At 42.2% G+C, this 16,610-nt stretch overlaps 1 protein-coding gene across 4 annotated transcripts in view; it reads right to left on the bottom strand.

The window, feature by feature from the left end:
* UBOX5 (U-box domain containing 5) overlaps window positions 1-16,610 on the bottom strand; it is a 37,979-nt gene that overhangs the window by 9,438 nt on the left and 11,931 nt on the right. The window lies entirely within an intron of this gene.

Below are 16,610 nucleotides of genomic sequence, written 5' to 3'. Positions count from 1 at the left end.
CTCCCTGTTCAGCGGGGAGTCTGCTTCTCCCTCTGCCTCTGTGATCTCTCTCACTCCTGCTTTCTCTCAAAAAAAATAAAATCTTAAAAAAAAAAAAAGAGGGAGATGAATCTGATGATGTAGAAAACCCTTGGCCTAAAGTCTCCTATTCTTTGTGAACCTGTGTTGAAACTCTTAGTACTTCACACTTTATGAGGCATGCATGCCCATCTCTCTGTCAGAATATTCTAGGGCGCCTGGCTGGCTCAGTTAGTTAAGCAACTGCCTTCGGCTCAGGTCATGATCCTGGAGTTCCAGGATCGAGTCCCGCATCGGGCTCCCTGCTCAGCAAGGAGCCTGCTTCTCCCCCTAACCCTCCCCCCTCTCATGTACTCTCTCTCTCTCTCTCATTCTCACTCTCTCAAAATAAAAATAAATAAATCTTTAAAAAAAAAAAAGAATATTCTAGAATCTGGCCTGGAATCAACATGGACTAGTTTACAGAATTCTTTTTTCCCCCCCTAGGGGAAGACTGTGTTAACGTCTCTGGCTTCTGACACTTTTCTCGTTCTCCACAACAACTCAAAAATGAGTGTATAAGGAATTGCACCTGCAAATATTCTCAGGGCCCTTATATGTGCCCCTTCTTGGTCCGGAAACCAGAGCACATTCAGAGTAGCACTGCCCTCAGTTCTCCTGCCCAATCAGGGCAGTGGCTTCTTGTTAAGTCTTTTGGTTTTGTTTTCAATGTACAATTAAGCCATTGACTTTAATTGAATATAGAAGCAGTAAAATGAATATAAAGCCCAGACCAAGGAAACAAAACACTTCTGGAAAAGCCAGCCTAAAATGCCAAAGGAAGACAGATGACAGTGACACAGGTGGTGACCTAACAGATGTGCGAGTGTGAGCTGGGTTGGCCCTGAGTGAACGGTGAGGTCAGGCACTGCTGTGGGCCACCCTGTCCTCGGGCTTTGTTCTGATGGGATGGGGCTTTGCTAAGAACAAGCAAAGAGACAGAAACTGTGTCATTACATCAAAATGCTGAGAGGTGGTTCAGATGAGTCAGATAAAGGGCCCCAGGTCTGCAATTACCTCCACCCCACCGTCCACTTCTTAGGCCTTTTCTCTCTCTGAATTTCAGGGACAAAAACAAACCCACAGAGAAACGCTGTCAGCTCCTTGAAGTGTGGACCTGATTTCCCAGCGGGAGGCACTGAGTTCACTCACCTTTACCTTCTTCCTCTCTCCTTGCTATCTTCTTGGGACACTTCACACTGTGGGCTTCTAACTTTCATTTATTCTACACATCATGACATTCATTTCTCTGAGAACTTAAATGCCAGGACCAGAACAAGGTGGGCAGGGGTCCTCTGGAAGCCACGATGAAGGGCTTACCTGTGAGTATGAAGCCAAATGGAAAAGTCTTCCAATATTATCCGAGGACCCAACTCAATCGTAAATGGCAGTGTGAAATGAAGTTGCCCAGAAGTGACCACCCTCAGGACTACTGTGCCCTTTGCCTTTAACCCTGGCTCAGCTATCACCTGATACCTGCTCCCACAGTCGGACTGGAGAGGTGACCTGGATGAGGGCAAGCCAAAGGGCTTCCAAACTTCAGCTACCTCATAACTTTAAAAATCCCCCTTCAGACACCCTGAGAGGGGAGACTCTGACTGTCCCTCCAACCAGCAGGACAAGATACAAGGTTTTATCTGCACCGTGTCATAGCAACACAAACAACTCCTAGTGAGTCATGAGACAAGGACCCTCTAGTAACAAAACACAACTCTGGCTAGAAAAACACATACATAAAATGGCTTAGAGAAGGCCATCAGGGATTTTATTCAGTTTTAATCTTACTAACTGGTTAGCCCTCAAGTGGATACTAATGTCTTTAGTTTGCAGATGAAGACACTGTGGCTTAAAGAGAGGTGAAGCCGGCTTCTAAACCTTCCAAACCACTCTGGTTACTATCTACTTGGACACCATTTACCTTGAAGGATTTACCAGGAATTTTTTTTTTTTTTTTAAGATTTATTTATTTGAGAGAGAGAGAGTACACAGAGGGAGAGGCAGAGGGAGAGAATCTTCAAGCCGACTCCCCACTGAGTGTGGACCCCTCCCCAAGCATGGAGCCCAACATGGGGCTAGATCCAATGACTCATGAAGTCATGACCTGAGCCGAAACCAAGAATCGGATGCTTAACCAACTGAGCCACCCAGCAGCCCCTTACCAGGAACTTATATGGAACCTGCTTCTCCCTCTCCCACTCACCCTGCTTGTGTTCCCTCTCTTGCTGTCTCTCTCTGTCAAATAAATAAATGAAATCTTAAAAAAAAAAAAATTAGTGGCCTATCTGTGAAAATTCACAGGACACCAGGGTAGCACAACACATCAGCTGGGAATCCTAACTGTAGTCTCTATAACATATCCTCCCCCTGAGCTGCTCCTCAGGGCAGTGTACTGGACCACCCTCATGTTCAAATCCCATACACAGCCATCACCACACTCCTGGAACCGCTGCAAATAGCTTTACCAACTACTGATTTTTTGTGTGGCCCATTAGCAAGGAATTTCTTAAGAAACACCTCTATGAAGCTGGCTCCTGTTTTATTAGGTTGTTAAGAGGATCATTCTTTGGGGCGCCTGGGTGGCTCAGATGGTCGGACATCTGCCTTCAGCTCAGGTCATAATCCCGGGGTCCTGGGATCGAGCCCCACATCGGGCTCCTGGCTCAGCGGGGAGTCTGCTTCTCCCTCTCCCTCTGCCTCTCTCCCTGCTCATGCTCTCTCTCTCTGTATCTCTGTGTCTCAAATGAATAAATAAAATCTTTAAAAAAAAAAAAGAGGATCATTCTTTACTCTGGATGGTATCCTCTCTTTGAAACCCATAAGAAAATTCTCTTTGGTTTCAGTACTAGGAAAAGTTTCTTCTGATCAACTCAATATTTTATGTATGAATATGAATCATATAAATTGATCATGATCCTTTCTTTATTTTGGCTGCTGGAAAGCTCAGAATAAATCTGTGGCCCATCCCTCCAGATTTCTCTTTGCCTGAATTCTTCAGTTAATTTTTATGCCATAGTGTATATTTTGAAAGCTACCTTAAAATCATCATGGAACAAGAAAGCGTAAAATTAACAACAAACCACTCTCCTTTTGGTGGACATTTAGGTTGCTGGCAACTTTTTACTATTACAGTATTAAGATAAAAATCTTGGGGCGCCTGGGTGGCTCAGTCGGTTAAGCACCTGCCTTTGGCTCAGGTCATGATCCCAGGGTCCTGGGATCCAAGCCCCGCATCAGCCTCCCTGCTCAGCAGTGAGTCTGCTTCTCCCTCTCCCTCTGCCCCTAACCCCACTTCCCGCTCATGCTCTCTCTCTTGCTCTCTCTCAAATAAATAATCTTAAGGAAAAAAAACATAAAAATCTTAAGTCAATTTTTGTCTTAGTACAATTTTGACTTTTTTTCTTAAGGAGTCCTACATGTCTCTTGTTAAGGTGGCTATTTATTAATAGGATCCTTTTATCTCATTAATTATTCTAACCAGTTTTGCTATATAGAGGAAACTTTTTCACTTGGGTATCTATAGTATGTTTGGCTATCTTATTAAACCAATTATTTTAACAGATTTTCAGTTCTTTTTTTAGGGGGGGTTTCTACAATCTTAATAATGAGAGCCTCTTTCTCAAAACGGTAACCCTTTTGTCTCTAGACAAAGCTAGAACTTCCAGAATTATATGAAATAATAAGAGTTACCATGCTTGTCTTTTTCCATTAGAAAATGGTTCTAGTGTATCATCTCCGAAATAATGCTGATTGAAATATTCTTTTTATGTTAATAAAGCATTCTAATTTTCAGAGTTTTCTGAAAATCAGGGATAGGCTTTGAATTCTGATTTTCTCTATATATTGAGTTTTATTATTTTTCTTATCTGACAGACTAATGAGAGATAGCACATTTTTCTAATTTTAAACCATCCTTTTATTCCTAGGATAGGCTCTATTTGGTTGTGTCAGACTGTTCTTTAAATGTTTTTCAAATTCCACTGAATTTGATTGCTCCTATCTAATTTTAGACAAGATATTATTGCACATTCATATAACATTTATAATCCCTGTGCTAGACACTGGAATACAGAGATAAAAATGAAATGGTCAGGTGGTGAAATTATTCTGCATGATACCGTAATGATAGACATGTGACATTAGGCATTTGTCAAAATCCACAGAACCATACAACACAGTGATCCTTAACTTACATGAACTTCAGTTAATTATAATGTTTCAATACTGGCTCACCAATTATAACAAATGTACCACACTAATGCAAGATGTTAGTATTTGAAGAAATGGTATGCAAACAAGAGGAGGTATAAGGGAACTCTCCGTATTATCTGCTCAATTTCTCTGTAAACCTAAAACCACTCTAAAAAATTAAAGCCTATTTTTTTCGAAGATTTTATTTATTTATTTGAGAGAGAGAGAGAGAGTGAGAAGAGGGGAGGGGCAGAGGGAGAAGCAGATTCTGCACGGAACAAGGGAACCCGATGTGGGGCTCAATCTCAGAACCCCAGGACCATGACCTGAGCCAAAGGCAGTTGCTTAAACAAATGAGCCACCCAGGCACCCCTTAAATTTTTTTTTAACATTTTATTTTTTTTAAAGTAATCTCCATACCCAACGAGGGGCTCCAACTCACAATCCCGAGATCAATAGTCACATGCTCTACCGACTAAGCCAGCCAGGCACCAATTAAAAAAAAAAGCCTACTAATAAGAATTGGGGGGGGGGTGACTGAAACAACTTAAACAACTGGAGATCAAACTGAAACGAATGACTGTGCCATGGAAGAAGAGTGGCAGATCCTTTTTTTTTTTTTTTTAAGATTTTATTTATTTATTTGAGAGAGAGAGCACATGAGAGGTGGGAGGGTCAGAGGGAGAGGCAGACTCCCCGCCGAGCAGGGAGCCTGATGGATGCGGACTCGATCCTGAGACTCCAGGGTCATGACCTGAGCCGAAGGCAGTCGCTTAACCAACTGAGCCACCCAGGCGCCCTGGCAGATCCTTTTGAAACCATCTTACAAATGACAGTAACTGTTTCTTTGGCAAATAGTGACGTCCAAACACTGTAGGATTCTCTAGGACTCCGTCTGCCTTCAAGGCCTTTATGTGATCTTATCACCTTTCTGGTTCCAACACCCCTGATCTTTTAAGGTCAAGTGCTTCCTGCCTTAATGCTAAATCCAGGAAAAAAGAATGGCTCAGCTCAACATATGAAAATGTAGACAGCCTCACCCAGGAAGACTCTCCTCAGCCCTGCCTGGGAAATAACCATGTTACCTGAACTCCTGCAAATACTTATTTACTTATACATTTACTTCAGTAAATACTTAAAAATGAGAGCCTCCTTTTCCAAAGCTGGCATCTAAGTACAAGAGAGACTGGGTCTGAGTATAAACCGAGGGCCACGGATCATGGCTAAAGTGCTCTGCAGTTCAGAGAAGTAGCCTGGAGCCAGATAATTGAAGCATTATAAGACAGCAAGATAACAAAGGTTTATAAGGAGATAACACGTCGGTTTCCATTAGAGATTCTTTTTCCTTTCTTAAAGGAAGTATTTCAGATAAAAAGGTAAAGAATATAGTAAACACGGGCGCCTGGGTGGCTCAGTTGGTTAGGCGACTGCCTTCGGCTCAGGTCATGATCCTGGAGTCCCGGGATCGAGCCCCGCATCAGGCTCCCTGCTCGGCAGGGAGTCTGCTTCTCCCTCGGACCCTCCTGCCTCTCATGTGCTCTCTCTCTCTCAAATAAATAAATAAATAAAATCTTAAAAAAAAAAAAAGAATATAGTAAACACTCTTATACCCACCACCTAGCTTTAGCAGATGTAAACATTTTGCCATGTTTGCTTCTCATTTTGGCGTTAAGAAAAAACTGAAAAGATACAAACAAAACCCACACTAATCCTTATTTCTTCTCCTTTTTTACCAAGAGGCAAACTCTATCTGATGTTGGTGTCTCTCATTCGAATCAGTATTGGGTATGTGTGTATCTATAAACAATATGCAGTGGTCTTAATGTATTTTTAATGTACCTTAATGATATTATACCATGCACATCATCTCACAACTGGCTTTTCCATTCAGCATTATTCTAAGGTTTCCCATGTTGAAATGTTGGTATCTAATTTATTCATTTTAACTTCTCCATAATATTCAATTGGAGGACTAAAAATGGTTTATTTTTCCATTGCCCTATTACATGTTGTTTGTAATTTTTTTACTATGAAAAAATGCTGTAATAAATATTCTCTACGAGTCTTGTGAAAAAAAAAAAGAAAGAAAAAAAGAAAGAAGAAAAAGAAAGAAAAAATAAATGAAATGGTCCTGTCCACAAGTCTTGAGCATGATGGACCTCCTTCCGACAGTGACTATGGAATATAAAAGTTTTCAACAGAGCTTTCTGCAAATGACATTCAGAGTAGGGAAGGATGGCCTAAGCGAATGTTTTTTCAATCTGTGGTTTTGAAATCAAGTTATGGGTTGAAAAAAGAAATATTAACTGAAAGAGAAGATAAAATATCAAAATACACACAATATGGGCATTACTTCATGAAACTTTTTTTTTTAGGATTTTAAGAAATCTCTACACCCAACGTGGGGCTTGAACTCACGACCCAGAGATCAAGTTGCATGCTCCACCGACTGAACCAGCCAGGTGCCCCTACTGTATGAAACTTTTCCTTCAGTTTTATCCAAATACATATAACAAATTACATCCTAGGTCCAATATAAAATTTCTTATTGTGGCTCTTGATGGAAAAAAATGGAAAAATACTGGCCAAAAGTATACCCAGAGAATTCAGGGAAGAATTCACAGGAGTAATGTTTGAAATGGAGACAACAAAGACGTATGCCTGACCTCATGGACAACTCTGAAACGGGACGGATACGACACACTAATGGTATAATGGACAATATGTACTTGACTATGGGAGTCAGGAAGCAAGAACAGGAACAGGGGAAAGACACAAGGGATGGGGACCAGTAATAGCCAACACACAGAGACAGGACAGTGAGGCTGGTTTAGGAAATGCTGAATATACCACTTAGCTTCTTAGAAAGGGAGGAGGAGACAGGGATGGAAACGCAGATGCAGATGGGGAGGGCCTTGAATGTTAAGGCCAAGGGGCTTAAGACTACTTTACCTATGGTCCGAGGTAGTGTTTTTCTCCCAAATTGCAGATCAAGAATCAAGAACTCACATTACTGAAACATAACTAGGTTTTTTTTTTTTTAATTAAGTAGAATAGAGTCAGAGTGTACCATCCATGAGGATGGGAAGTGTTTTGTGAAACTTGTGAAATATATAATTGAAACTACATTTCTATCTATTTATTATTATGGGTTGTTTAATCTCTACACCTCATGTGGGGTTCCAAACTCACAGCCCCAAAATCAAGAGTCACATGCTCTACCAACTGAGTCAGCACCATTAGTGTGGGTTTTGATGTAAAAGACATTTCTTACTGAGGACTGTGATAAAAAAAAGGTTTGAAAGCTACTGGTCAGAAGGAAGTCATAGAATCTGGCTTCTAACCAGGGAAAGAAATGACACTAATGAAAAGCCTGCCATTAACCTCCTAGATGACAAAGCAATTCTGAACCACTTAGAGGCAATTCACCCTTCAAGGGGCTCCCACTATCTTTTTTGTACTACATGAGGGGCTATCTTTGCAAATGGCTTCCTGAAGGCATCAAAGTACACACTATTAAGAAATATACTAGCAATCTCAATTTCTCCCTGGGCATTTTCTTTCTTTAATTTTTTTCTTTTTGAGGGAGGGGTATCCTTAAAGAGGAGGAAGGAGGAAAATGAACTATGTATAACATATTACTGTCTCACAAGGATTTCAAAACTACCTTCAAGGAAATTTTTTTTTTAAAGTAAATTACCCCCAATGTGGGGCTCAAACTCATGACCCTGAGATCAAAGTCACATTCTCTACCGACTGAGCCAGCCAGGCGCCCTGAAAAAATCTTTTACTCTTAAAGATTTTAATTAAAGTTTTTAAGATCACTGCAGATTCACATGCAGTTGTAAGAAACAATACAGAGATCCCATGTACCCTTTAACCAGTTTCCCCCAATGGTAACACCTTGCATAGCTACTACACGTCCTGTCACCAGGAGGAAGCTGACAACAATACAATCCATGATCTTATTCAATTTCCCTAGTTTACATGTACTCATGCACATGTGCCTGTGGATTCAATTCTATGCAATGTTATCACATATATAGATTTGTGTAATCACTACCACAGTCAAGACAGAGAACAGTTCCATCACAAGGATCTCTGGTACTGTCCTCTAAGAAGCCTTTTATTTTATTTTATTAGATTTTTTTTTTTTTTTTTGAGAGAAAGAATGAGAGAGAGAGAGAGAGAGAGAGCACATGAGAGGGGGGAGGGTCAGCAGGAGAAGCAGACTCCCCACTGAGCAGGGAGCCTGATGCGGGACTTGATTCCGGGACTCCAGGATCATGACCTGAGCCGAAGGCAGCCGCTTAACCAACTGAGCCACCCAGGCACCCTGAAGCCTTTTATTTTAAAGATTTTATTTTTAAGTAATCTCTATACCCAATGTGGGGTTCGAACTCACAACCCCAAGATCGAAAGTCAGGTGCTCTACCCACTAAGCCAGTCAGGAGCCCCTAAATCCAAATACCCTATTACCACGTAAGTCTTCAAGTTCTTTACCCAGATCTAAGGCAAGAATGAGGTGCCTGGGGTCAACTGAAGAGTCCAGTGAATCCCACTACCCACACTGTAAGAAACACTTGAGTTGAGGCACCTGGGTGGCTCAGTCGTTAAGCATCTGCCTTTGGCTTGGGTCATGATCCCAGGGTCCTAGGATTGAGCCCTGCATCGGGCTCCCTGCTCAGCAGGAAGCCTGCTTCTCCCTCACCCACTCCCCCTGCTTGTGTTCCCTTTCTCTCTATATCTTTCTCTGTCAAATAAATAAATAAATAAAATCTTAAAAAAAAAAAACACTTGAGTGACATGTTTATTCTTGGTGTACCAGCCACTTAAATGATAAATATGACTATATACAAAAACTGCAAAACTATATATAAAATTTTAAAAAGACCACAAAAACAGAAGACTATGATCACACATCTGTTAAAAATCTGTATCTAAAGGGGCGCCTGGGTTGCTCAGTCACCTGGCCATCTGGCTCTTGATTTTCGCTCAAGTCATTATCTCAGGGTCCTGGAATCAAGCCCCATGTCAGGCTCTATGCTCAGCTGGGAGTCTGCTTGAGGATTCTCTCTCCCTCTCCCTCTGCCCCCCTCCCCACTTGCCCATGCTCTCTCTCTTAAATAAATAAATATATCTTTAAAAAAATCTATTATCTAGGAATATGTACACATGAATACTTTGGGAGGTAATGGTGGCCATGCAGAAATTTAAAATATGGAACAGTAGAGTGGTGGGCTACATTTTCCCTTTTGTGTGTTTAAAGTACATGTAAGTAGTTAAACAATTGGACTGGGGTCCTGGGGTCACAGATGATACCAGAGAGGACTGAGGGTGTAGATACAATGCTCAGAGTACTTCTTGCAGTTGACAGTTCCTCCAGGACTGGATGGCCAGATGGAGATAGACCTTTCTCCTCTGCACCCCCTGTACGCAGGCTGATGAAGGGCAAGCGCAAGGGAAGGGCTGAGAACGGGTACAGAGTAGGCTGATCAACCATGTGGTCTATCTAGGACTGAGGGTTTTTCCAGAATGTGGAACCTTCTGTGATAATACCAGAAAAGCCCCAGGCAAACTGGGACAAGTTGGTCATCCTATCTGGAAGGTTTCTATCTGTACTTCTTTGGAGCTTGAAGCTAAGTAAACCTTCTTATGGTTAAGGACTCAGAACATGGGGGTAGGGAAGTGTGGAGGGATGATTTAGAAGAGAATAAGGTGACCATGACACTTTCTGAACACCTGAGCATCCATCTGCCTTTGGCCTAAAAAGAAGTTGCCATAGCTGAGTTAGACAACCTGATTTTTGAGTCTCACAAAAACGCAATGGAAAGTAATTCTGGCAGATACACATACTTTAAAGACTAGGCTCAAACAGGTTACAGAGGAAAAAAAAGAAGAAAAGATTACCTGTCAAATAAGAGAAAAGCATTTAACCTCAGAGTGGGTGGAATATCAATGCACTGAGCAATTTTATAAATTGGGCACTTCAGCTTTTAAAGAAGTACAATACTTCTTATAATTTCTAAATTGAGTTACTTGTCCATCCATGAAAAAAATGTGACTTGTGTTCATTTTTCTTAGAGCTGGTTAAAATGAAAGACAGCTGTCCCAGCACATCCCACACAGTCATCCACCAGTGAGAGATGCACAAAAGACCAGAACACAGGTGTGCACCCAGAAAAGGCTTGCAATCCTATATGCTTGGAGCCCAGTCACCCTTCAATGGCTTACTACATGCAAGGCACTCTGCTAGGCACAGGTAGACACAACTTTTACTCTTAAGAAACTCATAGGCTTGGGGTGCTGGGTGGCTCAGTCGGTTAAGTGACTGCCTTCAGCTCAGGTCATGATCCTGGGGTCCTGGGATTGAGTCCCGTATCGGGCTCCACCTGCTTTGCAGGGAGCCCACTTCTCCCTCTGCCTGCCACTCCCCCTGCTTGTGCTCTTTCTCTGGCAAATAAATAAATAAAATTTTAATAAAAAAAAAAAAGAAAGAAACTCATAGGCTCAAATCAAGGCACTCTTAAAATTAAGAGACCCACAGTCTCAAAACAAGGAGATGAACAAAGGGTTCTACCATTTACTCATCACCTTAATAGTAGGGTCAGCAAAATTCTATGGGAATCCAGGTGAAGCAGCCATGTTCTTCATGTATAAACCTGACCGCTGGACCTTATTCCATCTGTTCTTGCTGCTCTTGAATGCTCAACTTATCTCTGACTACTGACCCTTTCCTCAACATGTAAGTCTCTTCTGCCCTCAACAGCCCACTCAAAAAACCTTGCCTTGGTATTGAGTTTTTCTTAGTGTTGCCAATTTAGCAAATAAAAAAAACTGCCTACTTGTATCTGAAAATCAGATAAATAATGGATTTTCTTCTTTTAGTATACGAATGTCCTGTGTACTATTTGTGACATATGCTAAAAAATTACTTATGCACATTCAGCAAACTAAGAACAGAAAGGAACTTCCTTAACATGATAAAGGGTATTCGTGAGAAACCCATAGCTAATATATTCAATGGTGAATGAAAGAATCCCCCATAAGATCAGGAACAAGAGAAGGATGCCTGCTTTTACCGCTTCTATTCAATTTCATACAAGAAACCCTAGCCAGAGCAAGTAGGCAAGAAAAAGAAAATAAAAAGGTCTCCAAAGTAGAAAGAAAGAAGCAAAACCACCTTTATCCATAGATTATATGATCCTATATATAGAAAATCCTAAAGAATCAACACACACACAAAAACTGTTACAGCTAATAAAAGAACTAGGCAGGGGCGACTGGGTGGCTTAGTCAGTTAAGCGTCTGCCTTTGGCTCGGGTCATGATCCCGGGGTCCTGGGATCCAGCCCCACATCGAGCTCCGTGCTCGGCGGGGAGCCTGCCTCTCCCTCTCCCACTCCCCCTGCTTCTGTTCCCTCTCTCACTGTGTCTCTGTCAAATAAATGGATAAAATCTTTTTTTTTATTTTTTTTATTTTTTTTTTAAAGATTTTATTTATTTATTCATGAGAGACAGAGGGAGAGAGAGAGAGAGAAGCAGAGGGAGAAGCAGGCTCCCAAGGAGCAGGGAGCCCGATGTGGGACTCGATCCCAGGACCCTGGGATCATGACCTGAGCCGAAGGCAGACGCTTAACCATCTGAGCCACCCAGGCGCCCATGGATAAAATCTTAAAAAAAAAAAGAACAAGGCAAAAAATGCAGGATAAATAATTCATTTTTAAACATTAGCAATGAACAATTCATAAAGATGTTAAGATAAAAATTCCATTTACAGTAGCATTAAGAAGAATAAAAATACTTGGGAATAAATGTAACTGGGGAGGTACAAGACTTATACACTGAAAACTATAAAATGCTGCTGAAAGAAATTTAAAAAAGATATAAATAAATAAAAAGACATCTCCTGTTCATGGATTACAGACTCAGTACTGTTAAGATTGAAAGATGCCAGGGGTGCCTGGCTGGCTCAGTCGGTAGAGCATGTCACTCTTGATCTCAGGGTCATGAGTTCAAGCACCACACTGGGCATGGAGCCTACTTAAAAAAAAAAAAAAAGAGAGAAGAAAGAAAGATGCTAAGCACCATTAGTCACTAGGGAAATACAAATCAAAACCACAATGAGATACCACTTCACATTCACTAAGACAGCTATTAAAAAAGAAAAAAAAAACAACACAGAAAATAACAAGTGTTAGCCAAGATGTGGAGAAAGTGGAATCCTAATACACCGCTGTTGGAAATGTAAAATGGTACAGCCACTGTGGAACAGTTTGGCAGGGGGCACCTGGGTGGCTCAGTCAGTTAAGCATCTGCCTTGGACCTGGGTCATGATCCCAGAGTCCTGGGATCGAGTCCCGCATTGGGCTCCCTGCTCAGCGGGGAGCCTGCTTCTCCTCCCTCTGCATCTCCCCTGCTTGTGTTCTCTTGCTCTCACTCTCTCTAAAATAAATAAATAAAATCTTAAAAAAAAAAAAAGTCTGGCAGTTCCTCAATAAGTTAAATATAGAATATATAACCCAGCAACTTCACTCATAGGTATATACCCAAAGTACTGAAAACAGGTGCTCAAACAAAAATATGCACATAAGTGTTCACAGCAGCACTATTCACAATAGCCAAAAAGTGGAAAAACCCCAGGTCAAACAAATGATGAATGGATAAACAAGGTAGGGGATGTCCACAGAGTGGACTATTTAGCTATACGTAATGAAGAGCTGGCACATGCCATAACATGGGGGAATCTTAGTAACATTATACCAAGTATAAGAAGCCATATACAAAAGGTTACATACTACAGAATTCTACTTTTTGGAAATATCTAGAATAGGCAAAGCTACAGAGACAGAAAGCAGATTAGCAGTTGCCAGGGTCTGGGGGAGGCAGAAAAGTGGAGTCACTGCTTATATGGGTATATGGAGTTTTCTTCTGGGGTGAAAAAATGTTCTCGAACTAGATTGTGGTGGATTGGTTGCACAACAGCATCAATGTACTGTCACTGATATTCACCCTTAAAAAAAATGGCCAATTTTATCTGTATTTTACCACAAAACATTATCCATTATGTATCTGAAATTCAAATTTAACTAGGCATTCTGTGTTTTATCTGGCAATCCTAGCCCCACTCTGTATCCTGCTCAAGGTTCCCCTTCTCTTCAAAGGTTCTCAAGGAACTGCCTCAACATTTGCAACCTTAACTCTCAACATTCAACAGGTGTGCAGTCTGGTTTACGCCCTGACAATCCAATCAAACTGCTATTGCTAATGTCATCAGTGATGTCCAAGTTGCCAACTTTACTGGAGACTTTTGTTTTTGTTTTTTAAAGATTTTATTTATTTGACAGAGAGAGAGACAGTGACAGCCAGAGAGGGAACACAAGCAAGGGGAGCGGGAGTGGGAGAAGCAGGCTCCCTGCTTAACGACTGAGCCACCCAGGTACCCCGAGATTTTTGGTTCTTGCCATAACTGCTCTCTCCCTAGCAACCGACATGGTGCAAATTCTTTTTTTTTTTTTTTTAAGATTTTATTTATTTGAGAGAATGAGAGAGAGAGCAAGCACAAGGGGGAGGAGGGGCAGAGGGAGAGGGAGAAGCAAACTCCCTGCTGAGCAGGGAACCCGACCAGGGGCTTGATCCCAGAACCCCAGGATCACGACCTGAGCCAAAGGCAGCCACTTAACCGACTGAGCCACCCAGGCGCCCAAATCCTCTCCTTTTTGCAATATTCTCCTTTCCCACTGGCTTCTGTGCAGTGAAAGGTTAACTCGGCAGGTTTGGGGTGTTCAAATCCTGCACATTCTAAAAAATACCTGACCCTTTGCCAGCTCCTTGGAGCTAATCTCTAAGCGTTTGGAACATCCTTCCAAAGACTGTCTGCATAGGGTGCCTAGGTGGCTCAGTCGTTAAGCATCTGCCTTCAGCTCAGGTCATGATCCCAGGGTCCTGGGATCGAACCCCGCATCGGGCTTCCTGCTCTGCGGGAAGCCTGCTTCTCCCTCTCCCACTCCCCCTGCTTGTATTCCCTCTCTCGTCGTCTGTCAAATAAATAAATAAAATCTTAAAACAAAAAAAAAAAGACTGTCTGCATTTACCTGAGACCTTGGCCACAGCAGAGAGCCTACACTACCAATGTGATTTATGGTAGGAGCCTTGGGCCAGGTCAGTTGGACCTCTGAAGGGGGCAGGGACTGGATAACTAAGGTCAGCCATGTGGGCACTCTATGCCTACTTGACTGACCCCCAATAAAAACTCTGCACAGGCTCCAGTGAACTACCCTGATTGGCAATATCGGTAAATGTTGGCAAACATCATTGCTGAGATGAAATTAAGAGCTGTCCAGGGGGTACCTGGCTGGCTCAGTCGGTTAAGCGTCTGCCTTCGGCTCAGGTCGTGATCCCGGGGTCCTGGGATCGAGCCCCGCATCGGGCTCCCTGCTCCGTGGGAAGCTTGCTTCTCCCTCTACCCCTCCACCCTGCTTGTGATCTCTCTCTCTCAAATAAATCAATAAAATTTTGAAAACAAAAGAAAACAAAACAAAAAAGAGCTGTCCATGTGACTGCACTGGAAGAGGACAACTAAAGCTTGTGCCCGGTCTCTCCTAGACTCTACACTATGTGCCTCTTTCCTTTGCTGATTTTAATCTGTACCCTTTCATTGTAATAAACCATAACTCTGAGTATAATAAGCTTTTACGAGTTCTATGAATCCTTCTAGTGAGGGTGGTATGGGGCCCCTTGACAGACTTGTTACCATTTTCCCTAAGTCTGATTATCTCTTCTTTTTTTTGTCTTTACTCCTGGGTCCCCTTGGCTTCGCCCTCCCTATAAATGCTGGTATTCTACTCTTGGTTATGTTCCCTTCCCTGCTCCACAACTATAATAATGTCCTTCCCACCTATCCCAGGCAATTTCATTCACTTGTGGTTCTGATTGCCACCTGTCCTCATCCCCATTTGAGACTCCAGCCTGGGTATTTCTGCCTGGAAGCTCATCTTAGCATCACCAGGTCAGATTAACCTTCACCCAAACACCTTTCCTGCTTTGGTTCCAGTTTTAGTTTCTGACTCCCTATCAGTGTAGTAGGCACTAAAATCCTCATTCCCAGGGGCGCCTGGGTGGCTCAGTTGGTTAAGCGTCTGCCTTCGACTTGGGTCATGGTCCCAGGGTCCTGGGATCAAGCCCCGTGTTGGGCTCCCTGCTCGGTGGGGAGCCTGCTTCTCCCTCTCCCTCTGCAGCTCCCCCTGCTTGTGCTCTAATAAATAAAATCTTGAAAAGAATAAAATAAAATCCTCATTCCCTAATCAAGCAATTAGCAAGTCTTGCCTTTTTCTCCTTCCAAACATCTCTGAAACCGAGACTTTCCATTCCCATAGTTCTGGCCCTCATTAGCTCTCACCTGAGCTCCTGCACACATCTGTGAAATATTATCCCTAATATATCTCATGCATCCCCACCCCCAATCTAGTTCTATCCTTTTTACCTAACAATTCTAAAACATGAATCTGCCCAATTATTCCTACTTAAACTCCTTTAGAGGCACCCCAGCCCCTGTAGACTTAGGCGCTTTAGCAACACTGTAAGTTGTGACCCAGATCCACACTCTCTCTACCCACACCCTCTGCCTTCTTTCCACCCCAACTCTCCAGCAATGTGCAACCACTCTAAATTCCCAGACCATACTTACTAAACATTATCATCTCTATGCCATGACCCATTCTAGGCACTGTAGATAAATTAGTTAACTAGACACAGTTAACTCAAAGGGCTATCTTCCAACAGGGAAACCAGTAAGTAAACAGAGTAATTTCTGATACTGCTGAGTGCAGTGAGGAAAATGAAGCTGAAGATGACAGAGCACAATCAAAAGCCAACAGGGATATTGTTTTAGCATGGGCAGGGAAGTGGCCTTTGGGAGGAAACCTGAATAATGGTGGGATCCCTCCCTTTTTAAAATTCTCAGACCCCAAATGTTTACAAAGTTGCTTATATATATACTGGATCTATATACACAGAATCTGTATGTACAATCTCTTTAGCTTATGGCTCTAATACAACCAAACCTGAAGCCCACTAGACTTCCTATCATGGGAGGTAATGCATTTCCTTCTTGTCTGAGCTACTTATCATGAAAAACATTCTACCTGGTCATCAGATTTGGGAATCACTGGCCCAAGAGGCTTTCATTTAATTCTACTCTTCTACGTCCAATTTTAGGGAGAAAATATCCGGGCGGAAGGTAGGGGGAGAGTTTAATGCAAGAGAAGTAGAAACGCAGAAGAGGAGGGCTAGAGGATGACATTAAGCTCACTAAATCTGAAATGGCTGTTGTAAACAGGAAGAACCAGCAACTAAGGACAACCAACC

The sequence above is a fragment of the Eumetopias jubatus genome, unplaced genomic scaffold (genome assembly GCF_037043125.1).
Source record: "Eumetopias jubatus isolate StellerSeaLion01/CBP00866 unplaced genomic scaffold, mEumJub1_p1.0 scaffold_9, whole genome shotgun sequence".
NCBI classification, from domain to species: Eukaryota; Metazoa; Chordata; class Mammalia; order Carnivora; family Otariidae; genus Eumetopias; species Eumetopias jubatus.
This window is presented reverse-complemented; position numbering and strand designations above follow the sequence as displayed.